The following is a 22600-nucleotide window of genomic DNA, read 5'->3' as shown; positions in this document are numbered from 1 at the left end:
TGGCAACGGGTTTTTGATTCTACTGGACCTATTGGTTTCGTGGGAGCCTAGGCAGTTTCGTGGATGCTCACCTTACTAGACCTGGATGGAGGTGGGTGGTCCTTGGACTTCCCACAGGGTAGAGAACCCTGATTGCTTTTTGGGCTGACTAGGGAGGGGGACTTAATTGGGGGAGGGGGAGGGAAAGGGGAGGCGGCGGTGGGGAAGAGACAGAAATCTTTAATAAATAAATAAATTAATTAAAAAAAATTAACATAATTGAAAATGTGTTATGAAATTATGGAAAGCTTAGTATTTTATGTTTTGAAGACTAGAATAAAAAGAAAATCGAACATAACTTCTAACAAGGACATTGTTTTGATTTATTTTGTTTTCATTAGGGGTACTCCCCAGAAACACATTTACCTTTAGTGTCCTATTTCAAACAACTTCTAAGCACTAGGTACCCTACTTCCTCGCTCCCCACCATGCATGAGTGTTAACACTTCTGTGCAGGTGAACTGCAATCTTTTGCCAAGGACATTAAGATTAAATGACCACTTTGCTTTTAGAATTTGCCTAAGGCTAGCTGTTCTCTTTCTGAGATATAGTCACAGAATCATTTGACCAAAATTTCCAGGGCAGTAATTGCAGAGGTCTACTCCTCCCCTCCTACCCATTGGAGCTGAGGAGAGGTAGGGTTGGTGGAGTGAAGCAAAGAGATGTTGGGGTTGTGGAGAGTCTCTGTAACCACGCTGGCCAGCAGCAAGGCAAAAAGGAAGTTCAGTTCAACTAAGTAGAAGGTGTTGAACAAACTGTGAAGCCTGACCCCAAGCAGTTTATTATGGGGGTATATTTAAGCACAGCACAATTTGGTGAAATATTTCTTGGTGATAAATAATTCAATCCTGTGTGCACAATAAAGCTTAAGACATAACACGTCAAAATTCTTTGTAAAGTGCTTGTGACATCTTTCATAAATAAGGATGCTATAGACTGACTACATGTGACACCTTCCAAAAAGATAGATTCTATAGATGGACAAGCTCACAATAAGGGTCTTGGGAAGGATCTAGTGTGGTCTCAGTTACAAAGATAGTGCAAAATATACCAGGCTATTAACCATGTCCCCTCCAGGCCTCTTGGGCTGAAAACAGGTTATATATCCCTCCCTTTGAAAGACCAATCATACGTTTTCAATATTCCTGGTGGGCCCAGTGCTTATACATATGAGCAAAGGAAGCTCTGTACTTCCCACAAGACGTGACTAGGATGTGGGACCTTGGGCAACTGCAGGTTCTCCTTTGTTCAGTGTGACTATGTTTCAATGCTTTTCATTTCTCTTTCTGAGGACATTTGAACATTTTCCCTTGGTTGAAAACAGTTTAAATGCTAGTTGGTTTAATTATAGCTCTTGGAGTAACATAGATCACTCAGAAGTATCTGGACTGCTTTGGCTTGTCTGCTTTTAAAAATGCTTCAAGTGAATTGCACTAAAGCATTTAGTTTATATGAGGTAAAATCTGAAAAAAAAATCAGTGAAAACCTTTTTTTTTGTAATTTTCAAAACTACTTTGGAAAAGACAATTTTGATATTCTCAATGATACCCTTGTATAAGAAAGCATGAGAAATGTCTCTGCAATGTAACTGGCATGAGGTTTTTAACACAGAGAGCTAAATAGCCAATTATATTCACATTTTTACATTGTTCACAGACTATCCCAAATGGTATTCTGTTTTAAAGGCTTATTTTTAGTCTCAATTTTCAGATATATTTTCTTTTCCTGATCTATGGTCTTTGTTTTCATACTTAATGATCTGTGAGATTTAAATCTATTTTTATTACAAGTTACCTAACATCATTTGACAATTAAAAAGTAAACATATTTTTGTCATATCCTATAAATTCTTTATCAACTTGACTGATTTATAATTTTAACAAGCAGGTGTTCATTATAGAAAGGTATTGATATGGTTTCTAGCACTTTTTAGTATTACATATTACATTATTCCCCTTGCATATGTGCCCCCCCCAAATGAACACACATAGATTAATTTGCTTGTACTACAGAGGTCTTGCCTCCATTAAATGCCGACAACTTAACTCTAGAAAGTTATTTTCCTTGAACAATTGATTTTCTTCTTAGGGAAAAATCATTGGTTAAAAAATAGTTCTGCATGTGTCTATGTATATGTGAGATTACATAAAACACAACACAACACCCCAAAACCCAAAATATTATTATCTTGAGTTTCCAAATTTGATGCATAAGAAAAATGTTTGCATGTGAATGTAGGGAGTGGCTGCATGTTGCAAATCAATTTTAAATCTCTGCACTTATAGAATATTACTCTTGAGATTCATTGTGAATTCATTCTGTGATGTTTCCACAGTAAATGAATGATTCATTCTAGTTATAGAAAATGGCATTTCATTTCCGTCAAAACCCACCCGGACATAAATGGCATGAATCTGTTTAGGGATTTTCTAGTTTATACTTCAAAATAGTGGAGCAAAAGCTTGTTTCCCATTAGTTTAGCTGTAGGTAAACATTGTGTGCTTTCTAGATTTAGTGGGGATCTTGTCTGCAACCAATTAGGCACCAAGTTCTAGATATTTACTCTTCTGTTTTGTCCATTCCTGGGAGATCACAATGTATTAGGGGTTGTGTGTGGAAAGTCTGCCATGGCTGTTTGCTTGAAAGTCTTGGTTCAGATGAAAAGATGGTGAGATGTTAAAGAACCTCTGTAGGCCAACTGTGGCCCACTTCTTCCCTTGACGAATGTAAGGCTGGGGAATGATGGAAAACAGAGAGATGTATGGCATTAGAAAAGCATAACATGTTTATTACTATCTTTCCTAGGCTATCAATATTAGTCAAACAATTTAGAGTACACTTTCTGTAACACTGAGTCTTTCATTCCTGAAGTTTTCATTCATGTAGTCTACATAATCTGGCTTACCATTTGAGCAGAGGCTAAAGTGGTTAATGTAAAAGACATTTTCCTCCTTGGGAGATGTTTAGGACTCAGTGTGAAAGAGCAGGAATTAAAGAATTGCCACAGACATTCATACAAGTCAAAATATCAATACTTAGAAGGAACAGTAAGGCAAAGGTGTTTGTGGAAGTCAGTACAGACATGAAAGTCAGTCTGTACCAGCTAGCCAAGTGAGGAGGGTGAACTAGACTATTTTAGACTCCTTCTATTATAGGCATCTTTTGAATTACTGCAGAGATAAGAAAAGAGTAGTTAGTGGGAGCCTAGGCAGTTTGGTTGCTCACCTTACTAGACCTGGATGGAGGTGGGTGGTCCTTGTACTTCCCACAGGGCAGGGAACCCTGATTGCTCTTTGGGCTGATGAGGGAGGGGGATTTGATTGGGGGAGGGGGAGGGAAATGGGAGGCAGTGGGGGAGGGAAGAGACAGAAATCTTTAATAAATGCATAAAAAAAGAGTAGTTATTTCCAAAATGAAAAAAAAAATAAACCTCAAAGTAATATGACACATTTCACATACTGGCAACAATAGTTTCAAGGGTCACAATGTTGTGTGTGGTTTTCACTTTGGTCTTCTTCCAATTATTATTTGGAATTCATGGAGCAACTCTTCTTATCTTTAAGTTTTTAAGTATAAAGATGAGTGTTTTCCTAACAATGTTGGCATTTTTAATGTTGTCAGCTTTTCAAACCTATTACAGAACTAATTTTTCTCTAGAACTGAATTTGGGTCTATCTTTGAGTACCATCTTCAGTGAGAGATTGTTTGTCAACAATATGTTTTGGATCTTGACAAGCCTTAACAATGGTTAATCAGCATGATATTGATTGACTCCTTTTTCAGTATTGCATGGTGAAGTATCATAAGAATTGAGGGTAGCAATGGTTGCTGTGTATATTATTGCTATTGCAAAGTTGCCACCCTTTGCAGATTCATATTTCTGAATTCTATGTGTTAAAGATGAACATACTGTTAGTTAATTTATCGGATAGTCACATGCCCATTTATTTGTCTCTGAACGTCTAAGTTTTCAGATAAAATAGTAAGTTATCGAAAAGTTTTGATGGAATGAGGCTTCACATACAGATGTTCACCTTCATCTTCTTTCTGCCTATACTTGAAACTAACAGTACATCAAGATCAAATTTAAAGCCAAGGACACTGTCCTACTGTCAAACTCTTATGGTCTACATTTTATCCTACCCCTTCCTCAATGTATATGTTGATGTCTTAGGCTCAATACCTTAAAATGCAGCCTTATTGGAAGAAGTTGTGGATGTAGTCAAAATGAGATCATGACGGAGTACATTGAACTGCCTAATATGACAGGTATACTTACAAAATGAATACATTTAGAAACAGAAACAGACAGATATGTATACAAACACAAACATATACACATAGAGACATAATCACACCCTCTCCCCCAGAAGATACCCTGTGAAGATGAAGGCAAAGAGAAAGTGATATTTTTACAGACCATAGCACTCCAAACATGCCCTTAAGACCTCCAAAATCAGGCAAAAGCATGGGACCAGTTCTTCATATTCTTCAGGAAGAATTAACCCATGGGCACCATGACACTGAAACTGAGAGACCATAAATTTTTACTGCTGAATGCACTCAGTTTGTGGTCCTCTGTCATGGTCACACTTGCCTACCAGGATTTGTCAAGTCTTCAAATACTTATTGAGAAAAAAGTTACTAACATCACAGCTTCTTGGTAGCCACATATTTTTTCAGATAGGCCCCGTTTGCTGGCAGCAAGCAGAGGCTTGGCTTCTTTCAGAGATGACTTCCTTGTTCTTCCTAGTGGCAGAAACATTCTGGCTCTGATCCTGCTATTGAAAACTTAAATGGGGTTTGTGGGCAGCTTGCTAGTAGTTGCTTAATGGCGACAAAGACCCACTGCATCTCTGGAGCTGGGGTGGTGAGCATGGCTCCCAGAGGTAATGAACATACCTTCACCATGTTGGATGGGATCCAGCCAATAGGTAAAGCTACAACATTAGCCCTAGCCATGCCTGCTTAGCAGTTTAAAAAACATTCCTGCTTAGAAAAGGATTACAGATACACAGTAAAGACAGGCTCAGAAAAAGGTCCTCTAAATGGGCCACAGGTAGTTTGATAAATGTATGTAATCACATTTAAAGAATGTGTAGTAATCACATAGAAACAACATTAATCACAATACTATTTGGCCAACAGCTTAGGCATACTCTTAACTAGCTTTTACATCTTAAAACAGAGAGGATGAAAGATAGACAGAGTCATAGAAACAATAATTTGAGGATGTTAAATTGAGGTTCTTAAAGGAAAATAAAAATCATAATGGACCATGAAAAGACGAAAAATATACAAACAGTCTGTATTATGTATATTATTGTGTTTTTTAAATTTTTTTGACTGAAGAGAGAGATTCTGGGTGCTGCTAAGCTAAACCAACATAAATATTTTAAAGGTATCTTGACTTAAAATTTTGAATCTAATGATATGTTACTTTGGAAAAGGGGTTCTGCTTTCGTTTACACAGAGGATAGGAATCTGTGGATTTTTTCCAGGCTAATGTGGTTTTATGGAACAAGATCCCCTGAAAGGTCTCAATGGATCCAAAAAATACTTTACCCAACAAAGAGCAGGATGCAGTTTGGAGAAAACTTTGCCCAAATCCCCAGAATGATTGTTTATAAATGTTTATTTTTATTTAAAAGGGGTTGAGTATAAATGGTTAAATCATTACAGTCAACCTTTTGCCAAAAATTTGGAGGAGATATGATATAGAAATGAATACTTTACATTGGTATGATTTTGTTCAATTGATGTACATTTAAGGTCAATTTTGTTATATTCTGTATATCTATACCTATATCTATATATAAAGTCTTGTTTATGGTATTATGTTTATGCAGAGCATTTAAAATATAATTTATAATTAAGAAATACAGATTAATAGATAGTCATCTATAATAATTAAACTTTTAGTCATGTTAGATTTTCTAGAAAGAGATATATTCAGTTAGATAAATAATCTTCAATACTTCAAAAACCTACAGAATAACGCATTTAAAGAATTTTAAGAACTTGGACTTTTCTTGACAGTGAGACATGTCTGCTTCTGGCAGTACCAATTACTTCAGAGAGGTTGATAGGCACTGAAGAAACTCATTATAAAATTTGTCTTCAATGTGACAAGATTAGCCATTTGGGCAAGAAACTGTTCTTGCCTGGGATACTTGATGGTATGCTGTATAAACTGGACATTCAGGTCCCACAGAAAAGAAACTGCTGAACTTTCCAAAATATGGAAATATCTTTCAGGTTTTGCAGAAGAAACTGCCAGACATTCTTCAGAACAAAGAAGAAAGCAACTGATGAACTTTTCCAGTAAAAGGCAGAAAAAAATCTTCAAATTTCTGGCTTCAGTAAAAGGTCTGCCAGATATTTGGGGCCTATAGGTCAAAGATGGATGCCTCAACATGGCAGAAGAATTCTAGGTGACTGTCCAGCCAACAAGATGTTTCTGTCAATTCTAGAACATTGAGAGTTTCTTACAATGCACTTCCTATTTACATAGGTAATACTATACCCTTGTGGGGTCTTTGATAGAGTTGAAGACTAGATTGTTATAATTACAGTTTTCCTTTGTTATGATAAAATATAACTTAGATATAAAACTTTAGGCTCACTTAATTTTCTAAATGTAAATGGACTAAATATTTAACTATAATTCTTACCTGATAAATGTTTTGTATTTGTAATTTTACTATGTTAAAGTTGAAACCTTCCTTTATTTAGACAGAAAAGGAGAGATGATGTGGGATGTCCTTCTGTATATATGTTACTTTCATTGGTTGAGGAATAAAGATATTTTGGCCAATGGCTTAACAGAGTAAAGCCAGACAGGAAGGGAGGGAGGGGGAGAGGGAAGGAGGGAGAGAGGGAGAGAGGGAGAGAGGGAGAGAAGAAAAAAAAGAGAGAGAGAGAGAGAGAGAGAGAGAGAGAGAGAGAGAGAGAGAGAGAGAGAGAGAGAGAGAAAGAGAGAGAGAAGTAGGTGAAGTCAAAGAGATGTCATGTAGCCACTGAAGGAGAAAGATAGCAGAACATATCTGGTAAGCAACAGCCTTATGAGGATACATAGATTTATAGAAATGGGGTAATTTAAGATGTAAGAGCTACTTAGGAATACGACTAAGCCATTGGCCAAACAGTTTTGTAATTAATGTTGTTTCTGAGTGATTATTTGGGTCTGAGTGGCTAGGAAACAATAGTGCAGTCTCTGTACACACGAAACAGTTTGGAGCAGAGTAATATCTCCTTTCAACATGAACCAACACAATTGTTTCCTTGAATTTGTTTTAGAGTGCATCATCTAATACAAGGTTCATATGCTCACCAAAACTAATAATTCAACCCTCCATCTGTATATTCACTTGTTCATACAGTCACACCTGAATCTAAGATCTATTTTGCAATTATCTGAAGATGAGTTTTATGGGATACACCATCACTTTCTGTAAGTTCTGGTCCTGGCCATGGTACAATATGGCAGAAGTCACAGAGATCACAAGAGACGAAAAGTCACCTCAGAAAGTGACTTCTGAAAATCCAGATTTGGATTTTTAAAGCCTCACTTTAATTATTTATGTGTGTGTATGTGTGTGTGCATGTATGTATGTTATAGTACCTGTAGACACCAGGAAGAGACAAATCTCATGAAACTGGAGTTACAATTTATTATGTGCTCTCTGATAAGGATGCAGGGAATTGAAGTTAGGTCCTCTAAAAAAGCACCAAGTGCACTTTAGGAATGAGTCATCTTTCCTGTGGAGCCCTATTATTGTGTTTAGTCAGGCGGTCAGTGTTAAGAAAGACTGTACTAGGTGGAATAAATATCAATACACGTGGGGTAGTTTCAGAAGCAAATAGAAACTAAGGCTGTGGATGTCAACCCAGGAGGAAATAGTTGCACATGAAGAGGTGAATGGTTGGGTGCCAGATCTAACCATCAAAAGGATTAAGAGTACAGAGGCCTTCAAAGACTTGAACCTTCCAGAGGAGAAATGATGTAGAGGACAGAATCTGGAGCTCATGATTAGCCTTCTGAGATCACCTGAGTGGGTTTCTCATCCAGCTGGGTTTCTGAAATCTCCTCTTCAAATCTTTACCTCCTTCCTAGAGTTCCTGACTTTTTATACTTGCTTTTCAGTGACAACAAAGCTCAGTTGCCAGAAGTAATTCAAAAATTTATACATAGCAAAGTGAACTTTGGGATCAACAAAATGATGAGATAATAATACTGTATTCAGGGGTGCCTTTGGCCTTTGTTTAAACAATTAAGAAGGATCAATATAAAAATTTCCATTAAAATGACATGTTCTTGTCCAGGAAATTTGATACAGCTTTATGATATTTGCATAACTTTTCTTCCTAAAATGAAGCCATACCAGAAAGGGAAACAGCAAAGGGTAAGAATTTATTTTGTCTAGGTGACTGTTCAGTTTTTACCTTCATAGATTTATTATGACACATCAAGAGATTTAGGGAGTTTTCCATTTTTTTTCTGTTAGTTTTCAGAAAAATACTAAAGGAAAGTATCAAAATGGGAATTTGATAATGTGTTAACAGTGAGCAGAGATTTTCATTTTGTATTATAATAGTTCTAGAAAACTGTCACCAGCTCATTAGGTTGATTGCATATGCTCATTTGAACTATTTGTATTTGAATGAATATGCAATGTTTCTGTTTCCTAATTGTCTCTAATTATGAAGGTTTTCAAGGATATGTATCTAGCATAATTTAGTTTTTTATGTTTTAAAAGGGTAATAGACTATTATCATATATATTTGATAGTGCATAATTCCTTTCTATGCATCCAATTGAATACTAAAGTCTTATTTTTGAAACTTTATTTCTGATAATTATTTAACACTATATTATACTTACTATATTATATTTCAAGTTATTAGTCAAAAATAAACTTTGAATACTCAGGATTATTTTACCTGGGTCCAAAAATTTAAGTTGCTATTTTCATAATTTGTTTTAAAGCATATTCAAAATAATTAGCTATGCAAAATTTGAAGTTTGCTTGTTGGAATTAAGTGTCACTAACTAGGTAGGGCAAAATCTGCTGATTTCATTCATGCTGAGCTCATGACCAGTAAGTATGAAATTTGTTTTAGATAAGAGTCAGTGAATTTAGTACCCGTGAATGATGCCAGGTTGGCAACCTTTGAGTGCTGCCAGATGGACATAGGAGATGTTGGTTTTATTTTAATGAACAAAATAGAGAAGCAGGTGCTACACGAGTTGTGTCAGGTGTTGCAGGAATTTCTGACTTGCATTTCCAATCTAGCATTTAGTCTCTGTTTTGGAATAGATAAGGACTAGAGATGGGAGGAAAAGTGAGAAGCTTTTTCTCCTTGAGAATTCCTGAGATAAGAATTACTATGACAACTGAGGATCAACAAAGGTAAAAAACATAATTTCAACACTTAGATGTGCTGTGTATTAGGATCAAGTTCCTAAGCATCATTTCAGAACTGAAGGAGATACTAGTAATCTTCTGGCCTAATGCCCTCGTTTCATGGACAGGGAGAGTTACTACTAATCATGTGACTACTTAGGGTTATAACTTCAACTCATATCTACAACTATATTATTGATTTGTTTGTTTTTTAATATAGGGTTTTATGTAGCCCTGACTGGCCTTCAACTCACTATGTAACTGAGAATGGCCTTGAACTTCTAATGTTCTTGCTTCAACCTTTTAAGTTCTGTGATTACAGGCCTAGGCAACCAAACTGGTTTATGGTGCTGGGGACTGAACCCTGGGCTTTATGCATGCTTGCCAAGCACTGTACCAACTAGATTACAGCCCAAGTCCCAATCGTACTATTTATTCTTGATTTCAATCTGCCAGTGTCAACATCACCATTAGATTGCATTGTTAAAATCTTAAGAAAAAGAACAATAAGACTAGTCTGTGTTGGTGTACTAAGTGGACTCAATGAGTTAATAAAAAGAAAATATATAAATCTGGGAGGGGAAAACGGTGGGAGATGATAGAGGAAGAAATGGAGGGGAGAAAAGTAGGGTAGATTTGATCAAAATGTACTAGAAATGTGAGAATGTCCCAAATAACTGAAACAAAAACATTTATTCAGACTGTGATGGTTACTTTTATCTCTCAACTTGACAAAATGTAGAAAAACTTGAGAAGAATATCTGAATGAGAGATTATTTAGATCAAGCTGGCTTGTAGGTATGACTGTTGGAGATTTTCTTAATTGCATTAATTGTTATGAGATTATGCCAGTATGTACAGCATCATTCCCTAGTCAGAGATTTCGGGACTGTATAGTAGTAGAAAATGAACTCAATGCTGCCTGTATTTCTCTATGTTCTTGATAGTATATCGGATATGACTAGCTACTTCAAGATCTTGTTGCTTTCACTACCCCAAAAGAATGGCATGGACAGCCTGAAATTATGCACTGAAATAGATTCTTTCTCTCCTAAAACAAACAAACCCAAACACCCTCTTAGCTTATTTTCTCCACAGCTGGAAGAAACTAGCAATTCACTGCTAGTACTTTTTGCCAAAGGTGTTTTAACATTTAAAATTTTTACATCACTATTTTTATTGTTATTATGTGTATGCACGCATGTGTGTGTGTGTATGCAGGATCATATTTACCAGACATATGTAGACATCGAAGTACAACTTTCTGGAGTTGGTTGTTTCCTTCTATCATGGTTTTGGGGATTCAACTTAAATACTCAAGTGCTTTTCCCACTAACCGTCTCATTGTCCACTTACTGGTACTTTCGAACTCAGAGTGAATGTTAGAAGATCTGCTACTTGTATTTCCAGGTATATTTTTTCCCCTTGGCAGTTAGCATATCATAAATAAAACTATTTTCAGCCTAAATTAAATCTTCTAATTAACAGTCATTATTATTTTATATTATTTTTAATATAATCTGATTGCATTACAAACATTGGAGGAAACAATTAAAGCATGCTGAGAACGAACTTGACACAATCCCAACATACTAATCTCTTCTAGTTTACTCCATATTTTCTGTAGTAAATAAAATAATCTCCATTTCATTTAGTTGTATGACCCATGGCTATGTCCATGTAAATGTAAAGAAAATTAATTAAATATTACATCAGTGAAAATCTTTCCTCATCATAACATAGCACAAAGTGATAGGATGTAAGGTGAACAGAAAAGAAAGTACATGCCGGTATGGAAATGTATCTGCATTTATAGGTAGCACTTTTGCTGAACAAACTAAAACATGTTTTTGTTTTGGTCTTAAATGTTCCTTGCTGGATCTTGTGTTTAAAGGTTGGTTCTTAATGTAGTAATATTCATAGCTGGAACATTAAGGAAGTTATTAGATCATGAGGTCTTTCCTCATCAATGAGTTAATCCACTGATGAGTTCCTGACCAGATTGGTTGTTGGGAGTGACAGAAATTGAGAAGTAGAAAAATTAGACTTGGGAAGAAAAAAAAATGTTTCACCTGATATCAAACAGGAACTAAGAACTGATGCTGAAATTTGAACCTAGGCCATCCTGTCTCCAGGAAGTGGGTCTACAGGTTGTGCCTTTGAGAGATGTAGTCTATCATACGCCTGTTTCTTTTCTCTCTGCTTCCAGGCTGCCATCGGGTGCACAGAATTGCTCTGCCCGGTGTTCCCTAACATAATGTTCTGCCTCATGAAGACCCAAAAAACTCAGAGCCAAGACACCATATAAGCTAATTTCTGAAGTTGTGAGACAGAGCAACAATAATTTCTTTCTTCATGCCATTTAGCTCAGGGAGTTTTTTTTACTTGTGGAATTCTGATTGACATGAGCAGTTTAGATGATTTTATATTGTTCTCTCTCTACTTTGCTTCTCTCTCTTTCACCTTCATTACTTCTATCAGTTCTTCTTTTCCATCCTTGTGTTTTTCATCCCAGAACAATGAGACTCTATTTTTTTTTTCTCTCTCTCTCTCTCTCTCTCTCTCTCTCTCTCTCTCACACACACACACACACACACACACACACTTTTTCATTTCTTCTTTTTTTCTCTAGACTGTGTACGGTCCATGTGGCTCTATTTTTTTGGGCATCTCTTCGGATGGTGATAAATTTTACAAAGCAGAATAAGCAACAAAGAGTAAGAAATTTTAAAAACAGGAAGATCTGGGTTTAAAATTCAGCTTCATTTTTTTATTTTCTATTCAACACTATACAAAATACTTTTTCTTTCTAAAGATTCTATTTCTGAGAGTCATAGGGATGCCTAGGTAGATAATTCATGCAAAGGAATTGTCAGAGAAGAAGCTTTCATACATGATGTAGATTACATTGGGAATCTGAAGCACACAGCAGCAAGAGTCTGGCCTTGGGAGGCAAGAAGAAAGATATTTGGATCATGGTGAGGGTCATCACTAGAAGTCATTTTTCTCATTTGTAATAGTACCAATTTTCAGAGGACTTAGTAAAATGAGGAATCAGCTGTCACTCTAGGTCTTAATCCAGGAAAAGAGGAACAAGCAAGTACACAGTTCATTATATTGCCTCCTTGGTTTCTTCAGTGCTGTGTTTTTCCTTCCAGAGACTTTGCTATGGTGTCTTTTGAACCTTCTGGAAACTGAGCATGCTATCCAGGAAACTGGAAGAAATCTAAACTCACTCGCCCACCCACTTATTTATTCATGCATGCCAAAACTATCTGTTAATAGTCATGTCTGTCCTTTTTGAACCTCTGTATGTTGGACTTCCTCTCAGAAGCGACAGTAAAGCCTGCCTCTAAAGAACCCTGCTTCACAGTCTCACTGACCCTTGTTCTGCTGTGGTGGCTGGGCTCATGTCCCATGGACACTGTATCCTTAAGCTTGTCTTCCTCAGTTACACCTAATTCACTGTAATTTCAACCTAGAACATTTTGCTTGTGTTCTAACAGTTCCCTAAAGTCATATTTCCATGTTTAAGATTTAAGTTCTTGTGCTATTCAACATAAAAAATGAACTACTTTGGTAAACTCTTATGAAAAGACAAAAAAGTTAGAGTATATTGTTCATACTACCTGAATATTACAAGAACCTACTAGATGTTTGGCATTGTAGAAGGGTTCATGGATGCATAAATCTTAAAGTCTAGAATAGAATAGAGTAAGGTAAATTGACAATTAAAACTTCATGTGGTGATAATTTCTTGCAGAGGAAAACTGCAACCCATGTACATAATCCACAACCGATCAATGCAGGCATGACTTCCTGGAAGGAACAATGCCTTATCCAAGAGAAAGGCCCAGATGAAAAATCAGTATTCCAGTCCAAAGATAGTGCAAATACACTGATGAGAGGGCACAATTTGTTCACAGTGGCAGACAACATTGTGGGTGGTTGGAGAGTAAGCAGCCAGTGAAAACAGATCAGGTATAGTATGCATGGGCATGGGATACAAGTGGCTTTGTAAATTATAACAGGGAAGTGATTTAATCCAAATACCATTAATGAGCCACGCAAGGGTTTTACACAGGACAGAGACATTGTCTAGTTTGCTTTTATAAAGCTGATTTTGGCAGAAGCACAAACAATGATGTGGAAGGAGGGCAAGACTGGACACAGTCCATCTAGTTAGAAGAATTCTGCAATGATTTGGGAGGAAAACAAACTGGCTTGAGCCAGAAACATGCAGGAAATCAGCAATGACTTTCACGGATCCATTTATGAGTTTATGCAATAAATATGTATTGATGTTGTGCTAGGTACTGTGTTATGTGTTGACATTTAAATGATAAACAGAAAAAGCTGGTTCTAGCTCCTAGTGGGAGATCCTGAGTATTTGAAGGTAATGCTTAGAATATTCCTAGGCATTGCAGGGTAGGAATTGGATATGGACATGGAGAGGTCAGCTGAAAGGCAAGGGGAATACATAAAAGGCAAACTCAGAGTGGTACCCCTTATTCAACATTTACTGGGTGCCCTCACAGCATGGAAGGAGGAGTAAAAGAGAAAGAAAAGTCCTTAGGTTGCAGGCATACATTCAGTGGAAAGTGTCCTTCCTTGACTCATGACTGTTAACAGGAGACTAGGGTCAGAGACAATAGAAGTGTAACATAAACCAGTATCTAGACAATTTGGGAAGAAGTGATGAACTCAGTTGTATATATGAACTCAAGCTGTTATAACACAGCTGAGTGTGTTATACTAGAACATATCAGGCAAGGAAGTGTCAGTGACTAGTACTGCATTGAGACATACTTCTGTACTCTGAACAGAGACTGCCTTGATTCACACACACACATTAAGTACTTAGGAACAAAGTCCTATGAAAGTTTAGCTATTAATGAACTTGTAACTAGGGTACATATTTAGGAGTTTTGTATATATTGTTTAAGTGGGCAGTACACAAAGGTGCCACATCTTTGACGTAACTAACAGCATAGATGTTGTAGTCACATGCATATTCATCACATGATTATCTGGAAGAAGTTAAAGAAGGAAGACACATCTTTAGTAGGTTTTACTAAAGTAAACACCTGGGAAATGAATGGTGCAGGAAACAGTCACCATGTGCAGAGGAAGGAAGAGAAGATGTTTAACTGTGAAGAGTTGAGGTGGCAGGAGAGCTGAACAGAGGTGAAGAATTGAATATTTTTTTTTTACTTTATTTGAAGCAAAAAAAGCCATGAGTAACTTCAAATCTTGATTACAGTAAAGAAAGAGAAAAAAAGTAAAGCTATTAAGTTCCTGGAGAAGGATGAGAAAAATGGTTAAAAATGTCTTTCTGAAGTCTAGGAGGAGGTTGGATGGGACATAGGCTTTCAAAATTAAATTTCTAATATGGGGAACTAACAATTTAAGTGCTTGTTCTGACAGTAACCCTTCAGGAAGAGCAAGAATTTCAGCCCCATTGAGAAGAAACAAAAAATATATGGGAAGAATATGTATTTTATTTATTATACTTATTTATTATCTGGTCACCCTTCAAACATCTAGTTGTAAGTGGTTATCTGTTCTTTGAAAGCTGAGCTATAGCTAACTTTTGTCCATAACCAGCAGGCTCCTTCATTGCAATGGTGTTGTCGCTTGGGCTGGAAGATACACTGAGAAAGTGATGCTTTAATACAGATGTGTGATTGTGGGCATGAGGCGAAAGTTGGGAACACAGGGGTGGGGTGGGGTGGGGATAAGGGGAGATGGGGAGAGAGAAGGGGGAAGGGGAAGATTGGGGAGAGCTTGAGGGAATGGGATGGTTGGGATGGAGGAAGGGTGGATATGGGAACAGGGAAGTATATTAATTAAGGGAGCCATTTGAGGGTCAGCAAGAGACTTGACTCTAGAGGGGTTCCCAGGTGTCCAAGGAGATGTCCCCAGCTTGTTCCTTGGGCAGCAAAGGAGAGGGTGCCTGTACTGCCTTTATCCTATAGCCACACTGATGAATATCTTGCATATCACCATAGAACCTTCATCTGGCGATGGATGGAGATAGAGACAGAGACCCACATTGGAGCACTGGACTGATCTCCCAAGGTCCAAATGAGGAGCAGAAGGAGGAAGAACATGAGCAAGGAAGTCAGGACTGTGAGGGGTGCACCCACCCACTGAGATGGTGGGACTGATATAATTGGCGCTCACCAAGGCCAGCTGGACTGGGACTGATGGAGCATGTGATCAAATGGACTCTCTGAATGTGGCTGACAATGAGGACTGACTGAGAAGCCAAGGACAATGGCACTGGGTTTTGATTCTACTGTATGTACTGGCTTTGTGGGAACCTAGTCTGCTTGGATGCTCACCTTCCTAGACCTGGATGGAGTGGGGAGGACCTTGGATTTCCCACAGGGCAGGGACCCCTGACTGCTCTTAGGCCTGGAGAGAGAGGGGGAGGGGGAAGAAAATGGGAGGAGGAAATTTTAATAAATAAATAAATTAATTAATTAATTAATTTTCAAAACAAGTCTTTTCTTTGATATTTCACTGCACATGCTTGGTTTCTACCAATGTTTGATTCTTATAACCATAAGCAAAATAGTGAATGGCTTTCTTTCCCCACATCGCCACAAGAACTGGATCCAGGTACACCTCTGTTTTATGCTTTCCCATGTGCTGTTTCAGTCACTCTCTACCACTTTCTTAAGAGTGAAAAACAACTCCCAATATTTCTTCAAACATCAAAAAATGTACTTTTCTGTCATTTCATAGTGTATACAATTCTAGGACACAAGTATATGTGTCTTGTTTCAAGTTCCTTTCTACAAGTTGAGGACTTACAGTCTACATGCATTTGAAATCTCCATTATCTCTGTCAGCCATTTGGGTACCATTTATGAAAGAAGTATTTTAATCGTGAGTCCCTCTTTCTTTAGTACAGTTAAATAAAATAGTTTTGGGGGAGAGAATCTGTGGGAAGAGGGGAAGTGATGGGAACTAGGAGGAGTGGAGGGCAGAAAAACTGGTTGGGATGTATCCTATGAGAGATGAATCTATATTTTCAATACAAAGTAAAAAAAAAAGAGTCAGGAGGTGGTGGCACACACCTTTAATTCCAGCACTCAGAAAGGCAGAGGCAGGAGAATCTCTGTGAGTTTGAGGCCAGCCTGGTCTACAAAGTGAGTTCCGGGAGAGCCAGTGATAAACAGAGAAACTCTGTCTCAAAAAAGAGAGAGAGAGAGAGAGAGAGAGAGAGAGAGAGAGAGAGAGAGAGAGAGAAATAGTTATAAATAGAAGTGACAATTTTACCTCAATAATCTTAGATTAAAAATACAGAATTGATGCTACATGGTCTCAGACACCTGTAACTACAAGCACTTAGACAGTTGAGGCAGGGGAATTGTGGAAGCAAGGCCAGTCTGAACTATAGCAAGATCTGGAAAAAGAGAAAAAGAAGAAAAAAAGAAAGAAAGAAAGAAAGAAAGAAAGAAAGAAAGAAAGAAAGAAGAAAGGAAGAAGGCTTAATGGAATGTGTATCAGTCTATCAAGGGTTTTTTATGAAGCCTTTGTTTTAATTTAAAACTGAGGCAGAGAAAGACTAGGTGACATTTGCTCTGTCACTTAAGGCTAGAAGCATCACAATTAAAATACTGTGATATCTAGGAAGATTTTTTTCTCTTTTTTAAAAACATTCTTATGTTTTTGTTATTTATTTGTTTTTCAAGACAGGGTTTCCCAATAGCTACAGAACCAGTCCTGGAACTTGCTCTGCAGACCAGACTGGTCTTAAACTCCCAGAGATTCTCCTGCCTCTGCCTTCCTGAGTGCTGGATTGCATAGTATTATTTATCAGACTCATAAGCTTAGACACGATTAGATCTATTATCTTCAGAGCTGTTCACATGGACTTTTCCTATGATCTCATCCTGGTGTAACTTTGTCCCCTAGGAATGCCTGTTAAGGTCTACAGACTTAAACCAGCTGCTTCCTTTATTCATCCTTTCATTTTACCCGCAGGAATCATGGTCTCTGTTTTATTTGTTATTATTGACAACAAAAGCATGGTTTTGTGGCCATGATTTGCTCCTCCGTGGACACCTATGATGTTCAGGTATATTTAATTTCCTTACATTAAAATAACATAGCCCTTTGGGGTGAGACATGCCTATTACCCAGCAATCGGGAGGCTGAAGCAGGAGAACGGCCTCAAATTCAAGAAGAGCCAGAACCATGTAATGATTATCTTAATCGCCGGGGTGGCAAAGCAAGACTCTCATGAAAAAAATTCATCTTGCAAAGAGAATTTTAGGGTGTGCCTCTTACAAGTGAGAGGAGCCTGGCACTCCCAAGTCTCTGTGATGAGGAGGAAGGTGTAAGAGGAAGCTGCACTTTCATGTTTCTCCTCTGAAAGTGAGTGGAATTGGATGTGAACTCTAAAGCCATGCAGCAAAAACTCAAAGGCAATAGTAGAAATTCAAGGTGTAACAATATATACTTTGGCAAAATAGGAACATTTTGAAAACAAAATTAGTGTAGAAATCCTGGTGTTTAGCACCATGATTCAAAACATTGTTGTATCTTTTGTTCTAAAAGAAAATTCTAGTATCACTGATATGTTCATCATCGGCCAGATGGGGCAGACTAAACAGCCTTTAACTATTTTATGAAAAGATTATGAGTAAACTCCAGGCTGGAGAGCTAAAGGTAGGTCCAGAAAATGAACAGGTGTCTGTGCCTATCTTCTGCTTCCTTTCCCTACCATGTCACTCTTGGTTAGCTAAAGTTCCAAAAATTAAATCTTTGGAAAGTGACTAAAAACCACACCATGAGATCACTTCTAATCCTTCAAGGTTCATAATGTGATGCCATAGAACAGTGTTCAAGAACTTTCCCAGCAATACACTCCAGTTGCACATCTGTCCCTCTCTCTTGCTTGGCCAACACTGCCCACATCCACCGAAAATGGGACTCCATCGTAGATATTTCTAAGTTGTAAAGGCAATCCAGGCCATAATTCAATTTTAGGCACCTTTCATTGTAATTTAAAAAAGCATTGTCATCCAATTTAATAACAATGTAATTGCTTCCTGCTAAAGAGAGTAAATGCTAAATTATGCAGTCCTATCATGGAATATATCGTTCCAACTTGACTTTCATGAGTACATTTGAAGAGCTGTCCAGGACAGCATCTTTACTGAATCATTGCAGAAATCTACACACATATCCTGTCAGATTACCACACGTTTATGAGTGAGTGCTCTCATCCCCCTAGAGATGCCTGTTGTCTGAGAATGTAGTTTTAGAACCCATCTGATCTACTGAAGTTAAGATACCAAAATTAATTTTTTGTAGGTTGGAGCACTTTCTCGCTTTAGGAAGCAACTGTTTCAGATATGAGTCTATGGGATGATTTCTTTTTAAATTCTATTTATTTATTTATTTATTTATTTATTTATTTATTTATTTAAGATTGCTGCCTCCTCCCCGCCACCACCTCCCATTTCCCTCCACTCCCCCAGTCAAGTCCCCCTCCCTCATCAGCCTGAAGAGCAATCAGGGTTCCCTGCCCTGTGGGAAGTCCAAGGACCACCCATCTCCATCCAGGTCTAGTAAGGTGAGCATCCAAACTGCCTAGGCTCCCACAAAGCCATTACTTTCAGTAGTATTAAAAACCCATTGCCATTGTTCTTGAGGTCTCAGTAGTCCTCATTGTCCGCTATGTTCAGCGAGTCCGGTTTTATCCCAGGCTTTTTCAGACCCAGGCCAGCTGGCCTTGGTGAGTTCCCGATAGACCATCCCCATTGTCTCCTTTTAAATTCTTAATGACTAAAATCTAAAAGTGGGTGAAATTTTAGTAAAAGCAATGCTTTTTAAATGATAAAATTCCTTTGGAGTTGAGATGTTCAGCTCTTCAGATTGATAAACTATGTAATGAAGCACTTTCATATTTATGAAAAAAGAGCCATATGAATTAGATTCTGTATTTCCTCAACCATGTTCTGAACATACTGAAACATTACTATGTAATTTATACTAGGTTTTACTTAAATTTTGTATGAATGAATGCATAGAACAAAATTTAGACTAAGCATTCTTCTTGGGGCTAGGAAAATGGCTCAAGAGGTTGTACTGCTCTTTCAGAAGACCTGCATTCAATACCTAGCCCACACATCAAATGACTCACAACTGCCTGTAATTCCAGCTCCAGAGGATCCAATGCTCTGTTCTGGCCTCTGCTTATGGCTACATATATGTGCACATACCTACCCACAGATAGACAAGTAATCAAACACACACACAGATACAAAGACAGACAGACAAACACATACGCATACAGAGAGACACACAGACAAACACAGACACACACACAAATAGACACACATTTAAAAAAATATATCTTTCTGTCAGAAACAAACCACCATTAAGTTCAGTTAGTTGAATAAATGATGACAATGTTTTCAATATTAATATATTAATAAAATAAAAATTCAGTAACTGTCTCTGACATTTAAAATTATTTAAGTCTCAAGAGATCTCTTAACTGGTTTGTGTGTAAAAATAAATTTCAACCGTAAAATTAGGCTTACATCTCCACAACTTAAAATTTTCCATTTGAAAAAATAATTATAAAATTAAGAAATCCAACCATCCAGTTTTATTTATCACCAATAAAATACATTAATTTTTCTATAAAAATTGAGTTTATGTCTTTCTCTTGCCTACTCAACTGTCACTCCAATTGTCTCCATTAATTAAATTTATAATAAAAAATACGACCATGAGAATGATGAAATAATAATGCCTTTGTGTACAAACAGCATTACTTAGAGTCTCTTTAAATAAAATAAATAATATTCTAAAGTGCCTTTGAACATATAAAATTCAGCTATTGTTGGATAAACATTCTTGACATACAAAACTGAAACACAAAATTAAAGGGTCACAGTCTTAATGTTTCAGAGGTATTTCCAATCACTACATTTGAAACTTCTGTTAAAATTTAGGTTACTCTAGACCTAATTTTATTGCTTTTTCTTTCAACTAATTTTCATTATTTAAAACAATTTTAAAGTTCAACTGTATTCTGATCATGTTCTTCTGGTCCTTCATGCCCCTTCAGAACCACCCCTGCCCCATCTACCCAACTTTATGTTTCTTCTCAAAACCGAAACAAAAACCAATGCAACAAGAAAAGACAATAAAAACCACATCCAAAAATAAAAAGAAAGAGAAAAACAAGACACCAAACAGTAACCAAATAAGAACACACACACACACACACAAAACAAAAGCACCACCACCAACAAAAAACTGTGGAGTCCATTCTGTGTTGATCAGCTACTTCTGAGCATGAGACCTGTCCTGGGGTGAGTGGAGTCTTCTCCAGAGTCACTCTAGTGGAGAAAACTGATTTTTCCTCTCCCAAAAAGGTATAATTGATAGTTAGTTTAATTGTTAACCTTTATTGAAGTGGCTTGGTATTCATTCATTCATTCAGTTTTTTAAAATATAGCAAATGAGATATTATAGGATAAAGCAAAATCTATTACATCGAAGTTGAGCAAGATAAACCTGTAGAAGAAAAAGAATCTAAGAGAAGTCACAAGAATCAGAGAGCCAGTCATCTGCACCCTCAGGAATCGAACTTTGCTATAGTTTAACTCATTTCTAATTTTGCAAAACATGATGAGTAACAGGTTATAATTTAGGTCCTTATCCATATTAAAGTATAGATAAAAGAACTATTCTTGATTAATATAGCATGCTTATATATGAATGTTATCCCATGTTAATATACTACAACAGAATACAGTAATATACTGTCTACATAATTATATGAGAATTGTGGTTACTATAAATCATCACACAGACCTTTATGACCACCCAGGTCATTTGTCCAAAACCACAGGGGAGAAAAATAAAGTGTGAATAGTTCAAACGTCATCACTCTTAAACTTTCTGGTGAGGCTTAGGGAAAAGACTCTGTGAGTGGAGAGCTTGTAGTGAAAGGAGGTGGACTTGAGTTGGATCCTAGGAACCCATGACCAAACTGGTCATGGCATCACGCATCTGTAACCCAGCACTGGAGTGGAGGTGAAGAGAGCAGGATCCTGGGGGCACACTGACCAACCAGATTAGTCTCAAATGGTAAGTTCAGGTTCAGTGTTAGGCACTGTCTCAAATATACGTTGGCGAGAGATAGAGGAAGACACCTGAAATTCTTATTTTACTTTTATGTCAGTCCATCCAGGTGAGCACACCTGCATAATATGTCCACATATATTCATAACACACACATACACACACAGACACACAGACACACACACACACACACCCTACCTGTTTGGCAGATAATATTTGAGTTATCTCAATTTTGACAAAACCAAAGTGAGTGCTAATTTTTCGTAATACAATAGGGGGTGCCGAAGAGTTAGTTCAGCTGTTAGAGCATTTGCTGCCTTTTGCAGAGGACTGGAGTTCAGTTTCCAGCAGCTGTGTTCAGCAGCTCCATGCGGCTTCTGCCAATTTCTAGCCTTGGTGGCCATCTGTACTCACCTGCACAGGTCTGTCACAGATGCACACATATATAATCATAATGCATATATAATTAAAAATAAAATGCACTTTTAAGATAACAATAGGTAGACACAATTTCTAAAATATATATTATTTTGCTTTTCTGTCCTAATATGTAAACAATATTTCTGTTTTTTAAACATTTATTGCCTAAAACTAAAGTTGTGTGTGTGTGTGTGTGTCTGTCTGTGTGTCTGTGTGTGTTTGTATGGGGGATAGTACTTAAGAGTGCAAGATGAGGAAAATGAACTCACAAGTTTTTAAATTTTCATCAATCTAAATGAATATAAAATTCACTTCTATAAAAATCATAGGGTTATATAAAACAGATGACAGACATATAGTCTAGATTTTCAGAAAACTGCAAAATACATGTGGGTCAAATCAATGAGAGCTAAAGTCAGAATGGGTCTATGGACCGGGCTGGAGAGCTCAGTGGGAAATGTATACAGCTGTGTGCTGCAGGAAAGAAGTGATACCGAATGGAAGAATGACAAATGAGCAAAGAATCTGGGTAGATGAGAAGGCACCTATCCCAAAAAGTTCTTGGTACTTTGGATTTGATCCCATATACAGATGAAACACAAGGAGGTCCT

General features: G+C 37.2%; 1 pseudogene; it reads right to left on the bottom strand.

Moving 5' to 3' along the window:
- Positions 1-3787: 3787 nt before the first annotated feature.
- On the bottom strand, positions 3788-10737 carry LOC126503960 (small nuclear ribonucleoprotein E-like; annotated as a pseudogene).
- Between the last annotated feature and the right edge of the window lie 11863 nt (positions 10738-22600).

This window comes from Alexandromys fortis, unplaced genomic scaffold, assembly GCF_014885135.2.
Source record: "Alexandromys fortis isolate MF-2015 unplaced genomic scaffold, M_Fortis_MF-2015_v1.1 scaffold_34, whole genome shotgun sequence".
Classification (NCBI taxonomy): domain Eukaryota; kingdom Metazoa; phylum Chordata; class Mammalia; order Rodentia; family Cricetidae; genus Alexandromys; species Alexandromys fortis.
The sequence above is the reverse complement of the archived record's forward strand: the minus strand, read 5'-3'. Positions and strand labels throughout refer to the sequence as shown.